Below are 18,425 nucleotides of genomic sequence, written 5' to 3'. Positions count from 1 at the left end.
TCTTCAGAGGAAAACTAGAAGGAAACTTTCTGAGAAACTACTTTGTGATGTATGCACTCATCTCACAGAGGTAAAACTTTCCTTTGGAGAAGTAGTTTATTAAGCCTGTTTTTGTATAAATGGCGAAGGGATATTTCAGAGCACATTGAGGCCTATGGTGAATATGGAAATATCTTTAGACAAAAACTAGAATGAAGCTTTCTGAGAAATTTCTTTGTGATGTGTGCCTTCATCTCACTGAGTTAAACCTTTCTTTTGATGGAGCAGTTTGGAATCACTGTTTTTGGAGAATCTGCAAAGGGATATTTGAGAACGCATTAGCCCCTCTGGTGAAAAGAGAAATATCTTCAGAGGAAAACTAGAAGGAAACTTTCTAAGAATGTACTTGGCATCTGTCCATTCATCTCACAGAGTTAAACATTTCCTTTGCTGTAGGAGTTTGAAAACACTGTATTTGTAGAATCTGTGAAACCATATTTGGGAGAGCTTTCATGCCTAAGGTGAAAACAGAAATATCTTCAGATAAACACTAGAAAGAAGCTTTCTGAGAAAATTTTTGTGACTTATGCCTTCATAACAGAGTTAAACCTTGCTTTTGATGGAGTAGTTTGAAAACACTGTTTTTGTATAATCAGTGCAGGGACATTTGGGAACACACTGAACCCTATAGTGAAAAGGAAATATCTTCATAGAAATCTAGAAAGAAATTTTCTGAGAAATTATTTTGTGATGTGTACATTCATCTCACAGAGTTAAATCTTTCTTTTGATGGAGCAGTTCGTTAAGCCTGTTTTTGTATAAATGGTGAAGGGATATTTCAGAGCACATTGAGGCCTATGATGAAAAAGGAAATATCCTCAGAGAAAAACTAGAATGAAGCTTTCTGAGAAACTTCTTTGTGATAAGTGCATTCATCTCACAGAGACAAACCCTTCTTTAGATGGAACAGTTTGGAATCACTGTTTTTGCAGAATCTTTGAAGGGATTTTTGGGAGTCCACTAATGCCTGTGGTGAAAAGAGAAATATCTTCAGAGAAAAACTAGAAAGAAGCTTTCTGAGAAACTTCTTTGACATGTGTGCATTAATCTGAGTTAAATCCCTTTTTAAAGGGATCAGTTTCAAGTCACTGTTTTCATAGAATCTGTGAAGGGATATTTGGGAGACCCTTAAGGCCTGTGGTGAGAAGAGAAATATCTTCAGATAAAAACTAGAAAGAAACTTTCTGAGAAACTGCTTTGAGGTGTGTCCATTCATCTAAAAGAGTTAAACCTGTCCTTAGAAGGGGCAGTTTGAAAATACTGTATTTTTCAAATCTGCACAGCCATATTTGGGAGCACGTTCATTCCTATGGTGAAAAGGGAATGATCTTCAGATAAAAACTAGAATGAAGCTTTCTGAGAAACTGCTTTGTGATGTGTGTTTTCATCTCACAGAGTTCAGCCGTTCTCTTGATGGAGTAGTTTTTAAACACTGTTTTTGTATATTTGGTGAATGGATATTAGGGAGTGCATTGAGTCCTATGATAGAAAGGAAATATCTTCAGAGAAAAACTAGAAGGAAATATTTTGAGAAACCACTTTGTGATGTGCGTATTCATCTTAAGGGGTTAAAACTTCTTTTGATGGAGCAGCTTGTTAACCCTGTTTTTGTATAAACTGTGAAGGGATATTTCAGAGCACCTTGAGGCCTACAGTAAAAATGGAAATATGTTTAGGCAAAAACTAGAATGAAGCTTTCTGAGAAAATGCTTTGTGATCAGTGCATTCATCTCACTGAGTTAAACCTTTATTTTGATGGAGCAGTTTGGAAATGCTGTATTTGCAGAATCTGTGAAGAGATATTTGGGAGAGCATTGAGGCTTATTGTGAAAAAGGGAATATCTTCATAGGAAAATGAGAAAGAAGCTTTCTGAGAAACTGCTTTGTGATATGAGCATTCATCTCACTGAGTTAAACCTGTCCTTTGATGGAGGACTTTGGAAACACAGTATTTACAGAATCTGTGAAGGGATATTTGGGATTGCTTTGACGTCTATTGTGAAAAAGGAAATCTCTTCAGAGAAAAACTAGAAAGAAGCTTTCTGAGAAACTGCTTTGTGATGTGTCCTTTCATTTCACAGAGTTAAATCTTTCCTTTGAAGGAGCAGTTTGAATACACTGAATTTGTAGATTCTGTGAAGCCATATTTGGGAGTACTTGAAGGCCTAAGGTGAAAAGGGAAATATCTTCAGAGAAAAACTAGAAAGAAGCTTTCTGAGAAACTGCTTTGAGATGTGTCCATTCATCTCACAGAGTTAAAACTTTCCTTTGAAGGAGCAGTTTGAAAACACTGGATTTGTAGAATCTACAAAGCTGTGTTTCAGTGCACTTTCATACCTATGGTGAAAAGGGAAATATCTTCACATAAACACTAGACAGAAGCTTTCTGAGAAACTGCTTGTTGATGTGTGCTTTCATCTCACAGAGTTAAAAATTACTTTTGATGGAGTAGTTTGTAAACACTGCTTTTGTATAAATGGCAAAGGGAATTTGGGAACGCATTGATTCCTGAGGTTAAAAGGAAATATCTTCGGAGAAAAACTAGGAAGAAACTTTCTGAGAAACTACCTTGTTTTGTGTACATTCATCTCACAGAGCTAAAACTTTCTTTTGATGGAGCAGTTTGTTAAGCCTGTTTTTGTATAAATGGTGAAGGGATACTTTGGAGAGCATTGAGGCCTATGGTGAAAGTGAAAATATCCTTAGAAAAAAACTAAAATGAAGCTTTCTGAGAAACTGCTTTGTGATGTGAACATTCATCTCACGCAGTTAAACATTTCTTTTGATGAAGCAGTTTGGAAACACTGTATTTGTAGAATCTGTGAAGTGATATTTGAGAGTGCTTTGAGGCTATTGTGAAAAAGGAAATATCTTCAGAGAAAAGATAGAAAGAATCTTTCTGAGAAGCTACTGTGTGATATGTGCATTCATCTCACAGAGTTAAGCCTTTCTTTTGATGGAGCAGTTTGGAATCACTGTTTTTGTAGAATCTGCAAAGGGATATTTTGGAGCACATTAAGGCCTGTGGTGAAAAGAGAAATATCTTCAGAGAGAAAGTAGAAAGGAGATTTCTGAGAAACTGCTTTGTGATGTGTCCATTCATCTCACAGAGTTAAACGTTTCCTTTGAAGGAGCAGTTTGAAAACACTGTATGTGTAGAGTGTGCAAAGACATATTTGAGAGTGCTTTCAGGCCTATGGTGAAAAGGGAAATAACTTCAGATAAAAACCAGTCAGAAGCTTTCTGAGAAACTGCTTTGTTATGTGTGCTTTCCTCTCACAGAGTTAAACCTTTCTTTTGGTGGAGCAGTTTGGAAACACTGTTTTTGTACAATCTGTGAAAGGATATTTGGCAGTGCATTGAGGCCTATGGTTTATAGAAATATCTTCAGATAAATCTAGAAAAAATCTTTCTGAGAAACCACTTTGTGATCTGTGCATTCATCTCACGGAGTTAAATGTTTCTTTTGATGGATCTGTTTGTAACCCCTGTTTTTATATAAACTGCAAAGGGATGTTTCAGAGCGCATTGAGGCCTACAGTAAAAATGGAAATATCTTTACACAAAAACTAGAATGAAGTTTCTGAGAAACTGCTTTGTGTTCTTTGCATTCATCTGACAGATTTAAACCTTTCCTTTGATGGCACAGTTTGGAAACGCTGTATTTGTAGAATCTGCAAAGGAATATTAGGGAGCACATTGAGGTCTACTGTGAAAAAGGAAATATCTTCAGAGAAAAACTAGAAATAAGCTTTCTGAGAAAGTGCTTTGTGATGTGTGCATTCATCTCACAGAGTTAAACCTTTCTTTTGATGGAGCAGTTTACAATCACTGTTTTTGTAGAATCTGTGAAGTGATATTTGGGAATGCATTAACACCTGTGGTTAAAAGAGAACTACATTCAGAGAAAAAGGAGAAAGAAGCTTTCTGAGAAACTGCTTTGTCGTGAGTCCATTCATCTCACAGAGTTAAACTTTTCCTTTGAAGGAGCAGTTTGAAAACACTGTATTTGTAGAATCTGCAAAGCTATATTTGAGAGTGCTTTCAGGCCTATTGTGAAAAGGAGATACCTTCAAGATAAACACTAGACGGAAGCTTTCTGAGAAACTGATTTGTGATGTGTGATTTCATCTCACAGAGTTAAAACTTTCTTTTGATGGAGTAGTTTTTAAACACTGTTTTGGCATATTCAGTGAAGGGATATTTGGGAGCGCATTGAGTCCTGTGGTGAAAAGGAAATATCTTCACAGAAAAACTAGAAATAAATTTTCTGAGAAACTACTATGTGATGTGTGCATTCATGTCACAGAGTTAAAACTTTTCTTTTGATGTAACAGTTTGTTAAGCCTGTTTTTTTGTAAATGGCAAAGGGATGTTTTGGAGCATACTGAGACCTACAGTGAATATGGAAATATCCTTAGATAAAAACTAGAATGAAGCTTTCTGAGACACTGCTTTTTGATGTCTTTATTCATCTCACTGAGTTAAACCTTTCTTTTGATGGAGCAGTTTGGAAACACTGTTTTTGTAGAAACTGTGAATGATATTTCAGAGCACATTGAGGCCTATTGTGAAAAAGGAAATGTCTTCAGAGAAAAACTACAAAGAAGCTTTCTGAGAACCTGCTTTGTGATTTGTCCATTGATCTCACAGAGTTAAACCTTTCCTTTGATAGAGTAGTTTGAAAACACTGTACTTGTGGAAACTGTGAAGCCACATTTGGGAGAGATTTCAGGCCTATGGTGAAAAGGGAAATATCTTCAGATAAAAACTAGACAGAAGCTTTCTGAGAAACTGCTTTGTGATGTGTGCTTTCATCTCACAGTCATAAACCTTTCTTTGATGGAGCAGTTTGTAAACCCTGTTTTTTTATACTCAGCAAATGGATATTTGGGAGTGCATTGAGGCCTATTGTGAAAAAGGAAATATCTTCAGAGAAAAACTAGAAAGAATCTTTCTGAGAAATTTCTTTGTGATGTGTGCATTCATCTAACTGAGGTAAACCTTTCTTTTGATGGAGCAGTTTTGAAACACTGTATTTGTAGAATGTGTGAAGGGATGTTTCAGAGCACATTGAGGTCTATTTTGAAAAAGGAAATATCTTCAGAAGAAAACTAGAAAGAATCTTTCTGAGAAACTGCTTTGTAGTGTGTCCATTCATCTCACAGAGATAAAACTTTCCTTTGAAAGTGGAGTTTGAAAATACTGTATTTGTAGAATCTGTGAAGCCATACTTGGCAGCTCTTTCAGGCCTATGGTGAAAATGGAAATATCTTCAGATAAACACTACACAAAAGCTGAGAAACTGCTTTGTCATATGTGCATTAATCTCACAGTGTTAAACTTTTCTTTTGATGGAGCAGTTTGTAAGCATTGTTTTTGTATAATTGGCGAAGGGATATTTGGGAGCGAATTGAGGCCTACTGAGAAAAAGGAAATATCTTCAGAAAAAAACTAGAAAGAAGCTTTCTGAGAAACTGCTTTGTGACGTGTACATTCGTCTTACTGAGGTAAACCTTTCTTTTGATGGTGAAGTTTGGAAACACTGTATTTTTAGAATCTGCAAAGGGAATTTCTGAGTGTACTGAGGCCTATTGTGAAAAAGGAAATAGCTTCAGAGAAAAACTAGAAAGAATCTTTCTGAGAAACTGCTTTGTGGTCTGTCCATTCATCTCACAAAGTTAAAACCTTCCTTTGAAGGAACAGTTTGAAAACACTGTATTTGTAGAATCTGCAAAGCCACATTTGTGAGCTCTTTCAGGCCTATGGTGAAAAGGGAAATATCTTCAGATAAACACTAGACAGAATCTTTCTGAGACACTGCTTTGTGACCTGTGATTTTATCTCACAGAGTTAAACCTTTCTTTTGATGGAGTAGTTTGTAAACACTGTTTTTGTACAATGGGTAAAGGGATATTAAGGAGCTCATTGACTCCTTTGGTGAAAAGGAAATCTCTTCAGAGAAATACTAGAAAGAAACTTCTGAGAAACTACTTTGTGATGTGTGCATTCATCTCACAGAATGAAACCTTTCTTTTGATAGATCTGTTTGTAACCTCTGTTTTTGCATAAACTGCAAAGGAATATTTCAGAGCACATTTAGGCCTATGGTGAAAATACAAATATCTCCAGGCAAAAACTAGAATGAAGCTTTCTGAGAAACTGCTTTGGGGTTTTTGCATTCACTGACAGATTTAAAACTTTCTCTTGATGGAGCAGTTTGAAAACACTGTATTTGTAGAATCTGCAAAGGGATATTAGGGAGCACATTGAGGCCTATTGTGAAAAAGGAAATATCTTCAGAGAAAAACTAGAAAGAAGCTTTCTGAGAAAGTGCTTTGTGATGTGTGCATTCATCTCACAGTGATAAACCTTTCTTTTGATGGAGCAGTTTGCAATTGCTGTTTTTGTAGTATCTGTGACGGGATATTTGGGAGCACATTAAGGCCTGTGGTGAAAAGAGCAATATCTTCAGAGAAAAACTAGAAGGAATCTTTCTGTGAAACTGCTTTGTGATGTGTCCATTCATCTCAGAGTTAAGCCTTTCCTTTGCAAGAGCAGTTTTAAAACACTGTATTTGTACAATCTGCAAAGCCATATTTGAGAGTGCTTTCAGGCCTATGGTGAAAAGGGAAATATCTTCAGACAAACATTAGACAGAAGCTTTCTGAGAAACTGTTTTGTGATGTGTCCTTTCATCCCACAGAGTTAAATCTTTTTATTTGATTGAGTAGTTTTTAAACACTGTTTTTGTATAATAGCCAAAGGGAATTTCAGAGTGCTTTGAGTCTTATGGTGAAAAGGAAATATCTTTGGAGAAAAACTAGAAAGAAATTTTCTGAGAAACTACTTTGTGATGTGTACATTTATCTCAAAGAATTAAACCTGAATTTTGATTGAGCAGTTTGTTAAGCTCGTTTTTGTGTAAATGGAAAAGGGATATTTCAGAGCACATTGAGGACTATGGTGAAAATGGAAATGTCTTCAGACAAAAACAAGAATGAAGCTTTCTGAGAAATGGCTTTGTGATGTGTGCATTCATGTCACTGAGTTAAATATTTCTTTTTTTTTAGATGGAGTCTCTCTGTGTCTCAGGCTAGATAGACTGCAGTGGCACAATCTCGGCTCACTGCAAGCTCTGCCTCCCGGGTTCATGCCATTCTCCTGCATCAGTCTCCTGAGTAGCTAGGATTACAGACATCTGCCACCATGCCCACTTAATTTTTTTGTATTTTTAGTAGAGATGGGGTTTCACCATGTTAGCCAGGATGGTCTCGATCTCCTGACCTCGTGATCCACCTGCCTCAGCCTGCCAAAGGTCTGGGACTACAGACATGAACCACCTCACCTGGCTAAACATTTCTTTTGGTGGAGCAGTTTGTACACACTATATTTGTAGAATCTTCAAAGGGATATTGGGGAGTGCTTTGAGGCCTATTGTGAAAAGAAATATCTTCAGATAAATCTAGAAAGAAACTTTCTGAGAAACTACTTTGTGATGTGCACATTCATCTCACAGAGTTAAATCTTTCTTTTGGTGGAGCAGTTTGGAAACACTCTTTATGTGCAATCTGCGAAATACATATTTGGGAGTGCTTTAAATCCTATGGTGAAAAGGAAATACCTTCAGAGGAAAACTAGAAAGAAACTTTCTGAGAAACGATTTTGTGATGTGTGCGTTCATCTCACAGAGTTAAACCTTTCTTTTGATGGAGCAGTTTATTAAGCCTGTTTCTGTATGAATGGCAAAGTGATATTTCAGAGCACATTGAAGTCTATGGTGAAAATGAAAATATCCTTAGACAAAAGCTAGAATGAAGCTTTCTGAGAAACGGCTTTGTGATGTGTTTAGTCATCAAACTGAGTTAAACTTTTCTTTTGATGGAGAATTTTGGAATCACTGTTTTTGTAGAATCTGTGAAGGAATATTTGGGAGCACATTAACGTCTGTGGTGAAAAAAATATTTTCAGAGAAAAACTAGAAACAATCTTTCTGAGAAACTGCTTTGTTATGTGTCCATACATCTCACAGAGTTAAACCTTCCTTTGAAGGAGCAGTTTGAAAACACTGTATTTGTAGAATCAGCAAAGCCATATTTGGGAGCACTTTCAGGCCTATGGTGAAAATGGAAATATCTTCAGATAAAAACTAGAAGGAAGCTTTCTGTGAAACTGCGTTCTGATGTGTGCTTTCATCTCACAGAGTTAAATGTCTTTTCTGGTGGAGCAGTTTGGAAACATTGTTTTTGTAGAATCTGTGAATAGATATTTGGGAGTGCATGGAGGCCTATGGTGAAATGAAATATCTTCAGCTAAATCTAGAAAGAAGCTTTCTGGGAAACTGCTTTGTGATGTGTGCATTCATATCACAGTGTTAAACTGTTCTTTTGATGGAGTAGTTTGTAAACACTGTTTATGTGTAATCTGTGAATGGATATTTGGGAATGCTTTGAGGCCTATGGTGAATAGGAAATATCTTCAGAGAAGAACTAGAAAGAATTTTTCTGAGAAACTACTTTTTGATGTGTGCCTTCATCTCACAGTTTTAAAAATTTATTTTGATGGAGCTGTTTGCAGACTCTGTTTTTGTATAAACTGTGAAGGGATATTTCGGAGCACACTGAGACCTAGGATGAAAATGGAAATATCTCCAGACAAAAACTAGAATGAAGCTTTCTGAGAAACTGCTTTGTGATGTGTGCATTCATTTCACAGACTTAAGCTTGCCTTTGATGGAGCAGTTTGTTAACCCTGTTTCTGTGTAAACTGCAAAGGGATATTTCAGAGTGCATTGAGGCCTACGGTGTAAATGGAAATATCTTCAGAGAAAAACTAGAAAGCACCTTTCTGAGAAAAGGTACTTTATGATGTGTGCATTCATCTCAAAGAGTTAACCTTTCTTTTCATGGAGCAATTTGTTAACCCTGTGCTTGTATAAACGGTGAAGGGATATTCTGAAGCACATTGAATCCCATGGTGAAAATGGACATATCATCAGGGAAAAACTAGAAAGAAGCTTTCTGAGAAACTGCTTTGTGATGTGTGCATTCATCTCACAGAGTTAAACCTTTCTTTAGATTGAGCAGTTTGGAATCATTGTTTTCATAGAATCTGCAAAGGGGTATTTGGGAGTGCATTAAGGCCTGTAGTGAAAAGAGAAATGTCTTCACCGAAAAACTAGAAGGAAGGTTTCTGAGAAACTACTTTGTGATGTGTCCATTCATCTTACAAAGTTAAATCTTTCCTCTGCAGGAGCAGTTAAAAAACATTGTATTTGTACAATCTGCAAAGCCCTATTTGGGAGCGCTATCAAGCCTATGGTGTAAAGGGAAATAACATTGGATAAAAACTAGACAGAAGCTTTCTGAGAAACTGCTTTGTGATATGTGCTTTCATCTCACAGAGTTGAAACTTTCTATTGATGGAGCAGTTTTTAAACACTGTTTTTGTATAATTGGCAAGGGGGTAATTGGGAGCATATTGAGTCCCGTGGTGAAAAGGAAATATCTTCAGAGAAAAACTGGAAAGAAACATTCTGAGAAACCACTTTGTGATATATGCATTCACCTCACAGAGCTAAAGCATTCTTTTGATGGACCAGTTGTTTAACCCTATTTTTGCATAAACGGCAAAGGGATATTTCACAGCTCATTGAGGCCTAAGGTGAAATTGGAAATATCTTTAGTCAAAAACTGCAATGAAGCTTTCTGAGAAACTGCTTTGTGATATGTGCTTTCATCTCATGAGTTAAACCTTTCTTTTGATGGAGCAGTATGGAAACACTGTGTTTGTAGAATCTGCAAAGGGATAGTTTGGAGCACATTGAGTCTTATTGTGAAAAAGGAAATATCTTCAGAGAAATACTACAAAGAAGCTTTTGAGAAATTGCTTTGTGATGTGTTCATTCCTCTCACAGAGGTAAACCTTTCTTTCAATGGAGCAATTTGTTAACCCTGTTTTTGTATGAACTGTGAAGGGATATTTCAAAGCTCATTGAGGCCTGTGGTAAAAATGGAAATGTATTCAGAGAAAAAATTGGAAAGAAGCTTTCTGAGAAACTGATTTTGATGTGTGCATTCATCTCACAGGGTTAAAGCTTTCTTTTGATGGAGCAGTTTATAATCACTATTTTTGTATGATCTGCAAAGTGATATATGGGAGCACATTAATGCCTGTGGTGAAAACAGAAATATCTTCAGAGAAAAACTAGAAAGAAATTTCTGGGAAAGTACTTTATGATGTGTGCATTCATCTCACAGAGTTAAACCTTTCTTTTGATAGCGCAATTTGTTAACCCTCTTTTTGTATAAACTGAGAAAGGATATTTTGAAGTGCACTGAGGCCTATGGTGAAAATGGAAATATCGTCAATGAAAAACTAGAAAGAAGCTTTGTGAGAAACTGCTTTGTGATGCGTCCATTCATCTCACAGAGGTAAACATTTCCTTTTAAGGAGCAGTTTGAAAACACTGTTTTTGTAGTAAGTGGAAGCTATATTTGGGAGCACTTTCAGGCCCATGGTAAAAAGTGAAGTATCTTCAGATAAACACCAGACAAAAGCTTTCTGAGAAACTGCTTTGTGATTTGTGGTTTCATATCACAGTGTTAAATCTTTCTTTTGATGGAGTAGTTTGTAAACACAGGTTTTGTAAAATCGATGAATTGACATTTGGGAGCTCATTGAGTCCTACAGTGAAAAGAAATATCTTCAGAGAAAAACTAGAAATAAATTTTCTGAGAAACTACTTTGTGATGTGTGCATTCATCTCACAGAGTTAAACCTTTTTTTGATGGAGTAGTTTGAAAAACTGTATTTGTACTAACTGCAAAGCCATATTTGGGAGCTCTTTCAGGCCTATTGTAAAAAGGGAAATATCTCCAGATAAAAACTAGACAGAAACCTTCTGAGAAACTACTTTGTGTTGTGCACTTTCATCTCACAGATTTAAACCTTTACTTTCATGGATTAGTTTGTAAGCACTGTTTCTGTATAATTTTCAAAGGGATATTTGGGAGCACATTGAGTCTTATGGTTAAAAGGAAATATCTTTAGAGAAAAACTAGAAAGAAATTTTCCAAGAAACTACTTTGTGATGTTTGCATTCATGTCACAGAGTTCAACCTTCCTTTCATTGAACAGTTTGTTAAGCTTGTTTTTGTAAAAACAGCAAAGGGACATTTCGGGGCACAGTGAGGCCTATGGTGAAAATGGAAATTTTTTAGATGAAAACTAGAATGAGCCTCTCTGAGAAACTGCTTTCTGATATGTCCATTAATCCCACTGAGTTAAACATTACTTTTGATGGAGGAGTTTGGAAACACTCTGTTTGTAGAACCTGCAAAGGGATATTTCGGAGCACTTTGAGGCCTATTGTGAAAAAGGAAAAGACTTCAGAGAAAAACTAGAAAGAAGCTTTCGGAGAAAGTGCTTTGTGATGTGTGCATTCATCTCACTGAGTTAAACCTTTCTTTGGATGGAGCAGTTTGGAATCACTGTTTTTGTAGAATCTGGGAAAGGACACTTGGGAGCACTTTCAGGCCTAGGGTGAAAAGGGAAATATCTTCAGATAAACACTAGACAGAAGCTTTCTGAGAAACTTCTTTGTGATGAATGATTTCAGCTCACAGAGCTAAACCTTTCTTTTGGTGGAATAGTTTGTAAACACTGTTTTTCTATAACCAGTGAAGGGACATTTCGGAGTGCATTGAGTCCTTTGGTGAAAAGGAAAAACCTTCAGAGAAAAACTAGAAAGAAACTTTCTGAGAAACTGCTTTGTGATGTGTGCATTCATCTGACAGATTTAAACCTTTATTTTGATGAAGTGGTTTGTTAAGCCTATTTTTGTATAAATGACAAAGGGATATTTCAGAACACATTAAGGTCTGTGGTGAAAATGAAAATATCATTAGGCAAAAAATACAATGAAGCTTTCTGAGAAACTGTTTTATGATGTGTGCATTCATGACATTGAGTTAAACCTCTCTTTTGGTGGTGTAGTTTGGAAACACTGTTTTTCTAGAATATGCAAAGGGATATTTGGGGGCACATTAAGGCCTGTGGTGAAAAGAGAAATATCTCCAGAGAAAAACTAGAAAGAAGCTTTCTGAAGAAACTGCTGTTTGAAGTGTGCATTTATCTCACAGAGTTAAACCTTTCCTTTGAAGGAGCAGTTTGAAAATACTGTATTTGTAGAATCTGTGAGGTCATATTTGAGAGCGCTTTCAGGCCTATGGTGAAAAGGAGAATATCTTCAGATAAAAACTAGAAGAAACTTTCTGAGAAACTAGTTTGTGATGTGTGCATTCATCTCACGGAGTTAAACATTTCTTTTGATGGAGCTGTTTGTAAACCCAGTTTTTGTATGAAACACGAAGGGATATTTCAGAGTAGTTTGAGGTGTTTGGTGAAAATGGAAATATATTTAGACAAAGACTAGAATGAAGCTTTCTGAGAAAATGCTTTGGGCAGTGAGCATTCATCTGACAGACTTAAGCCATTCTTTTGATGGAGCAGTTCAGAAACACTGTATTTGTAGAATCTGCGAAGAGATATTTGGGAGTGCATTGAGGTGTATTGTGAGAAGGGGCATATCTTCAGAGATAAACTAGAGAACATCTTTCTGAGAAACTGCTTTGTGATGTGTGCTTTCATCTCACAGAGTTGAATATTTCTTTTGATGGAGCAGTTTGGAATCACCATTTTTGTAGAATCTTCAAAGGTATATTTGGGAGTGCATTAAGGCTTGTGGTGACAAGAGCAATATCTTCAGAGAAAAACTAGAAAGAAGCTTTCTGAGAAACTCCTTTGAAGGAGCAGTTTGAAAACATTGTATTTGTAGAATCTGTGAAGCCATATTTTGGAACGCTTTCAGGCCTATGTTGATAAGGGAAATATGTTCAGATAAAAACTGGACATAAGATTTCTGAGACACTGCTTTGTGATGTGTGCATTCATCTCACAGAATTAAATCTTTATTTAGATGGAGCAGTTTGGAATCATGTTTTTGTAGAATCTGCAAAGGAATATTTTGGAGCACATTAAGGCCTGTGGTGAAAGGAGAAATATCTTCACGGAAAACCAGAAAGAAGCTTTCTGAGAAGTTGCTTTGTGATGTGTCCATTCATCTCAGAGTTAAACCTTACCTTTGAAGGAGCAGTTTGAAAACACTATATTTGTAGAATCTGCGAAGCCATATTTGGGAGCGCAATCAGGCCTATGGTGAAAAGGCAAATATCTTCAGATAAACACTAGGTAGAAGCTTCTGAGCAACTGTGATGTGTACTTTCACGTCACAGATTTTAACCTTTCTTTTGATGGAGTAGTGTGTAAACACTGTTTTTGTATAATCAGCGAAGGGATATTTATGACCGCATTGAGTCCAATTGTGAAAAGGAAATATCTACTGAGAAAAAAATAGAAAAACTTTCTAAGAAACTATTTTTGATGTGTGCATTCATCTCACAGAGTTAAACCTTTATTTTGATGGATCAGTTTGTTAACCTTGTTTTTTTATAAACTAGAAAGTTATATTTTGGAGTGCATTGAGGCCTACGGTGAAAATGGAATTATCTTTAGACAAAAACTAGAAAGAATGTTTCTGAGAAACTGCTTTGTCATGTGTGCATTCAGCTAACAGTGTTAAACCTTTATTTTGATGGGGTGTTTGAAAACTGTGTATTTGTAGAATTTGTGAAGGAATAACTGGGAGCCCTTTGAGGCCTACAGTGAAAAGGAAATATCTTCAGAGAAAAACTAAAAAGAAGCTTTCTGAAAAACTACTTTTTGCTGTGTGCATTCATCTCACAGAGTTAAATCTTTCTTTTGATGGAGCAGTGTGTTAAGCTTGCTTTTGCATAAACTGCAATGGGACATTTTGGAGTTCATTGAGGTCTATGGTGAAAATGGAAATATCTTTAGAAAAAAACTAGAGAGAGGATTCTGAGAAACTGCTTTGTGATGTGTGCATTCATCTCACAGCATTAAAACGTTCTTTTGATGGAAGAGTTTGTAAACACTCTATTTGTAGATTCTTCAAAGGGAGGTCTATGGTGAAAAAATATCTTCAGAGGAAAACTAAGAAGCTTTCTGAAAAACTACATTGTGTTGTGTGCATTCGTCTCACAGAGATAAACCTTCCTTTTTAACAGGGCACTTTAGAATAACTGTTTCTGTAGAATCTGTGAAGGGATATTTGATAGCACCTTGAGGTCTCTTGTAAAAACAGAAATATCTGTAAAGAAAAACTAGAAGGTAGCTTTCTGAGAAACTGCTTTCTGATGTGTCCTTTCATTTCACAGAATCAATCCTTTATTTTGGTGGAGGAGTTTGGAAACACTGTTTTTGTAGAATCTGCATAGGGATATTGGAACAGTACATTGAGGCCTATGGTGAAACAGTTAAATATCTTCAGAGAAAAACTAGAAGGACGTTTTCTCAGAAACTGCTTTGTGATGTGCCTATTCATCCCTGAGTTCCACCTTTCCTTTGAAAGAGCAGTTTGAAAACACTGTATTTGTAGAATCTGTGAAACCATATTTGAGAGCACTTTCAGGCCTATGGTGTAAAGGGAAATATCTTCAGATAAACACTAGTCAGAAGCTTTCTGAGAAACTGCTTTGTTATGTGTGCTTTCATCTCACAGAGTTAAAACTTTCTTTTGATGGAGCAGTTTGAAAACACTGTATTTGCAGAATCTGTAAAACTATATTTGGGAGCACTTTCAACCATAAGGTGAATAGGGAAATATCTTTAGATAAAAACCAGACAGAAGCATTCTGAGAAACTGCTTTGTCGTGTGTACTTTTATCACATAGAGTTAAACCTTACTTCTGGTGGAGCAGTTTGGAAACACTGTTTTTGTTAAATCTGCGAAGGGTTATTTGGGAGTGCGTTGAGGCCTATGGTGAAAAGAAATATCTTCAGAGAAATCAAGAAAGAAGCTTTCTGAGAAACTGCTTTTTGAACTGTGTTTCATCTCACAGAGTTAAACCTTTCTTTTGAGGGAGTGGTTTGTAAACACTGTTATTGAATAGTTGATGAAGGGATATTTATGAGCACATTGAGTTCTGTGGTGAAAAGGAAATATCTTCAGAGAAAACTAGAAAGAAACTTTCTGAGAAACTACTTTGTGATGTGTGCATTCATCTCACAGAGTTAAAACTTTCTTTTTACAGAGCAGTTTTTAAACCCTGTATTTGTGGAATCTGTGAAGGGATATTTTGCAGCACATTGAGGCCTATGGTGAAAAGAAATATCTTCAGAGAAAAACTAAAAAGAAGCTTTCTGAAAAACTGAAATCAGATGTGTGCATTCATCTCAGAAAGTTAAACTTTTCTTTTGATGGAGCAGATTGTTAACCTTGTTTTTGTATAAACTGCAAAAGGATATTTCAGAGTGCATTGAGGCCTATGGTGAAATTGCAAATATCTTCAGACAAAAATTAGAGAGAAGGTTTCTGAGAAACTGCTTTGTGATGTGGGCATTTAACTCACAGAGTTAAAACTTTGTTTCAATGGAGCAGTTTTTTAACCCTTTTTTTATATAATTTTTGAAGGAATATTTCAGAGCACATTGGGGCCTGCAGTGAAAATTGAAATATCTTTAGAAAAAAACTAGAAAGAAGCTTTCTGAGAAGCTGCTTTGTGATGTGAGTATTCATCTGACAGACTTAAACCTTTGTTTTGATGGAACCATTTGGAAACACTGTATTTGTAGAATCTGCTAAGGGATATTTCAGAATGCATTGAGGCCTATCATGAAAAAATAAATATCTTCACAGAAAAACTAGAAAGAAGCTTTCTGAGAAACTGCTCTGCAATGTGTGCTTTCTTTCATCTCACGGAGTTAAACCTTTCCTTTGATGGAGCACCTTGGAATCTTTTTTTTGTATAATCTGCGACGGGATATTTGGAAGAAACTTAAGGCCTGTAGTGAAAAGACAAATATCTTCAGAGAAAAACTTCACAGAAGCTTTCTGAGAAACTGCTCTGTGATGTGTGGATTCATCTTACAGAGTTAAACACCTCTTTTTATTGATAAGTTTGGAAACATTGTTTTTGTAGAATCCATGAAGGGATATTTGGTAGAGCACAAGGCCTATGGTGAAAAAGGAAATAACTTCAGATAAAAACAATAAAGAAGGATTTTGACAAACTGCTTTGTGATGTATGCATTCATCTCACAGAGTTAAACTTTTCTTTTGAATGAGCAGATTGGTAACATGTTTTTGTATAATCTGTGAAGCAATGTTATGTAGTGCAAAAAGGCCTATGGTGAACAAGGAAATATCTTTAGACAAAAACTGGAAAGAAGATTGTGGAGAAACTGCTTTTTGATATGTGCATTCATCTCACAGAGTTAAACCTTTCTTTTGATTGATCAGTTTGGAAACCCTCTTTTTATAGAATCTGAGAAGGGTTATTTGGGAGGACACATGGCTTATGGTGAAAGAAGCTTTCTGAGAATTCATTAGGTTGATCAGTTTGGAAACACAGTTTTTGTAGAATCTTCAAAGGGATATTTAGGAGCACATTGAAGCCTATGGTGAAAAAGGAAATATCTTCAGCTAAAAATTAGAAAGAAGCTTTTTCAGAAACTGCTTTGTGATGTATACATTCATCTCACAGAGTTTAACTTTTCTTTTACCTGAGTAGTTTGGAAAAACAGTTTTTGTATAATCTGCGAAGTGATGTTAGGTAGCAAAAATGGCCTTTGGTGTACAAGGAATTATTTTCAGATAAAAACTGGAAAGAAGTGTTATGAGAAACTGCTTTCTGATGTGTGTGTTCATCTCACAGAGTTAAACCTTCCTTTAGATGGAGCAGCTTGGAATCACCGTTGTTGTAGAATCTGTGAAGAGATATTTTGGAGCACTTTAAGGCCTGTGGTGAAAAGAGAAATATCTTCAGATAAAAAATAGAAGCTTTCTGAGAAATTGCTTCGAGATATGTCCATTCAACTCACAGAGTTAAAACTTTCCTTTGAAGGAACACTTTGAAAACACTGTATTTGTAGAATCTGAGAAGCCAAATTTGGGAGCGCTTTCATGCCTATGGTGAAATGGGAAATATCTTTAGGCAATTACTAGACAGAAGCTTCCTGGGAAACTGCTTCATGATGTCTGAATTCTTCTCACCGAGATAAAGCTTTCTTTTGATTGAGCAGTGTGGAATCACTGTTTTTGTAGAATCTGCAATGAGAAATTTTGAGTGCATGGAGTCCTACATTGTAAAAGGAAATATCTTTGGATAAAAACTAAAAAAAAGCTTTTTGAGAAACTGCTTAGTGATGTGTGTATTCGTCTCACAGAGTTAAAGTTTTCTTTTGATTGATCAGTTTGGAAACACTGTTTTTTAGAATCTGCTAAGGGATATTCGGGAGCACATGAGTCCTATTGTGAAAAAGGAAATAACTTCAGATAAAAACTAGGAAGAAGCTTTCTGAGAAACAGCTTTGTGATGTGTGCATTCCTCCCACAGAGTTACAAGTTTCTTTTGAATGAGCAGTTTGGAAAACCAGCTTTGGTAGAATCTGCAAAGGGATATTTGAGAACACACTAATGCCTATGGTGAAAAAGGAAATAACTTTGGATGAAAACTGGAAAGAAGCTTTTGAGAAACTGCTTTGTGAGGTATGCATTCATCTCCAAAATTAAACTTTTCTTTTGACAGAGTTGTTTGGAAACACTGTTTTTGTATAATCTGTGAACAGCTATTAGGTAGCACAAAATTGTCTATGGTGAACAAGGAAATATCTTCAGATAAAAAATGGAAAGAAGCGTTCTGAGAAACTGCTTTCTGATATGTGCCTTCATCTCACAGAATTAAGTCCTTCTTTCAATTAAAAAGTCTGGAAAAACTGTTTTTGTAGAATCTCCAAAGTGATATTTTGGAGCACACTGATGCTATGCTTTAAAAGGAAATATCTCTGATAAAAAATACAAAGAAGCTTTTTGAGAAACTGCTTTGTGATGTATGCATTTATCTCACAGTGTTAAAATTTTCCATTGACTGAGCCATTTGGAAACACTGTTTTTCTATAATCTGAGATGTGAAGTTATGTAGTGCAAAAATGCCTTTGGTGAACATGGGAATATCTTCAGATAAAAACTGGAAGGAAACATTATGGGAAACTGCTTTATGAAGTGTGTGTTCATCTCACAGAGTTACAACCTTCCTTTTATGGAACAGTGTGGAAACACTGTTTATTTAGAATCTGCAAAGGCATATTTGGGAGTGCATTGAGGCCTATGGTGGAAAAGGAAATAACTTCAGAGGACAACAAGACAGAAGCTATTTGAGAAACTGCTTTGTGATGTGTACATTCATCTCAGAGAGTTAAAACATTGTTTTGACTGAGAAGTTTGGAAACAGTGTTTTTGTAGAATC

The sequence above is a fragment of the Pongo abelii genome, chromosome 4, assembly GCF_028885655.2.
Source record: "Pongo abelii isolate AG06213 chromosome 4, NHGRI_mPonAbe1-v2.0_pri, whole genome shotgun sequence".
In the NCBI taxonomy this organism is placed as follows: domain Eukaryota; kingdom Metazoa; phylum Chordata; class Mammalia; order Primates; family Hominidae; genus Pongo; species Pongo abelii.
Note: the sequence above shows the minus strand (reverse complement) of the source record.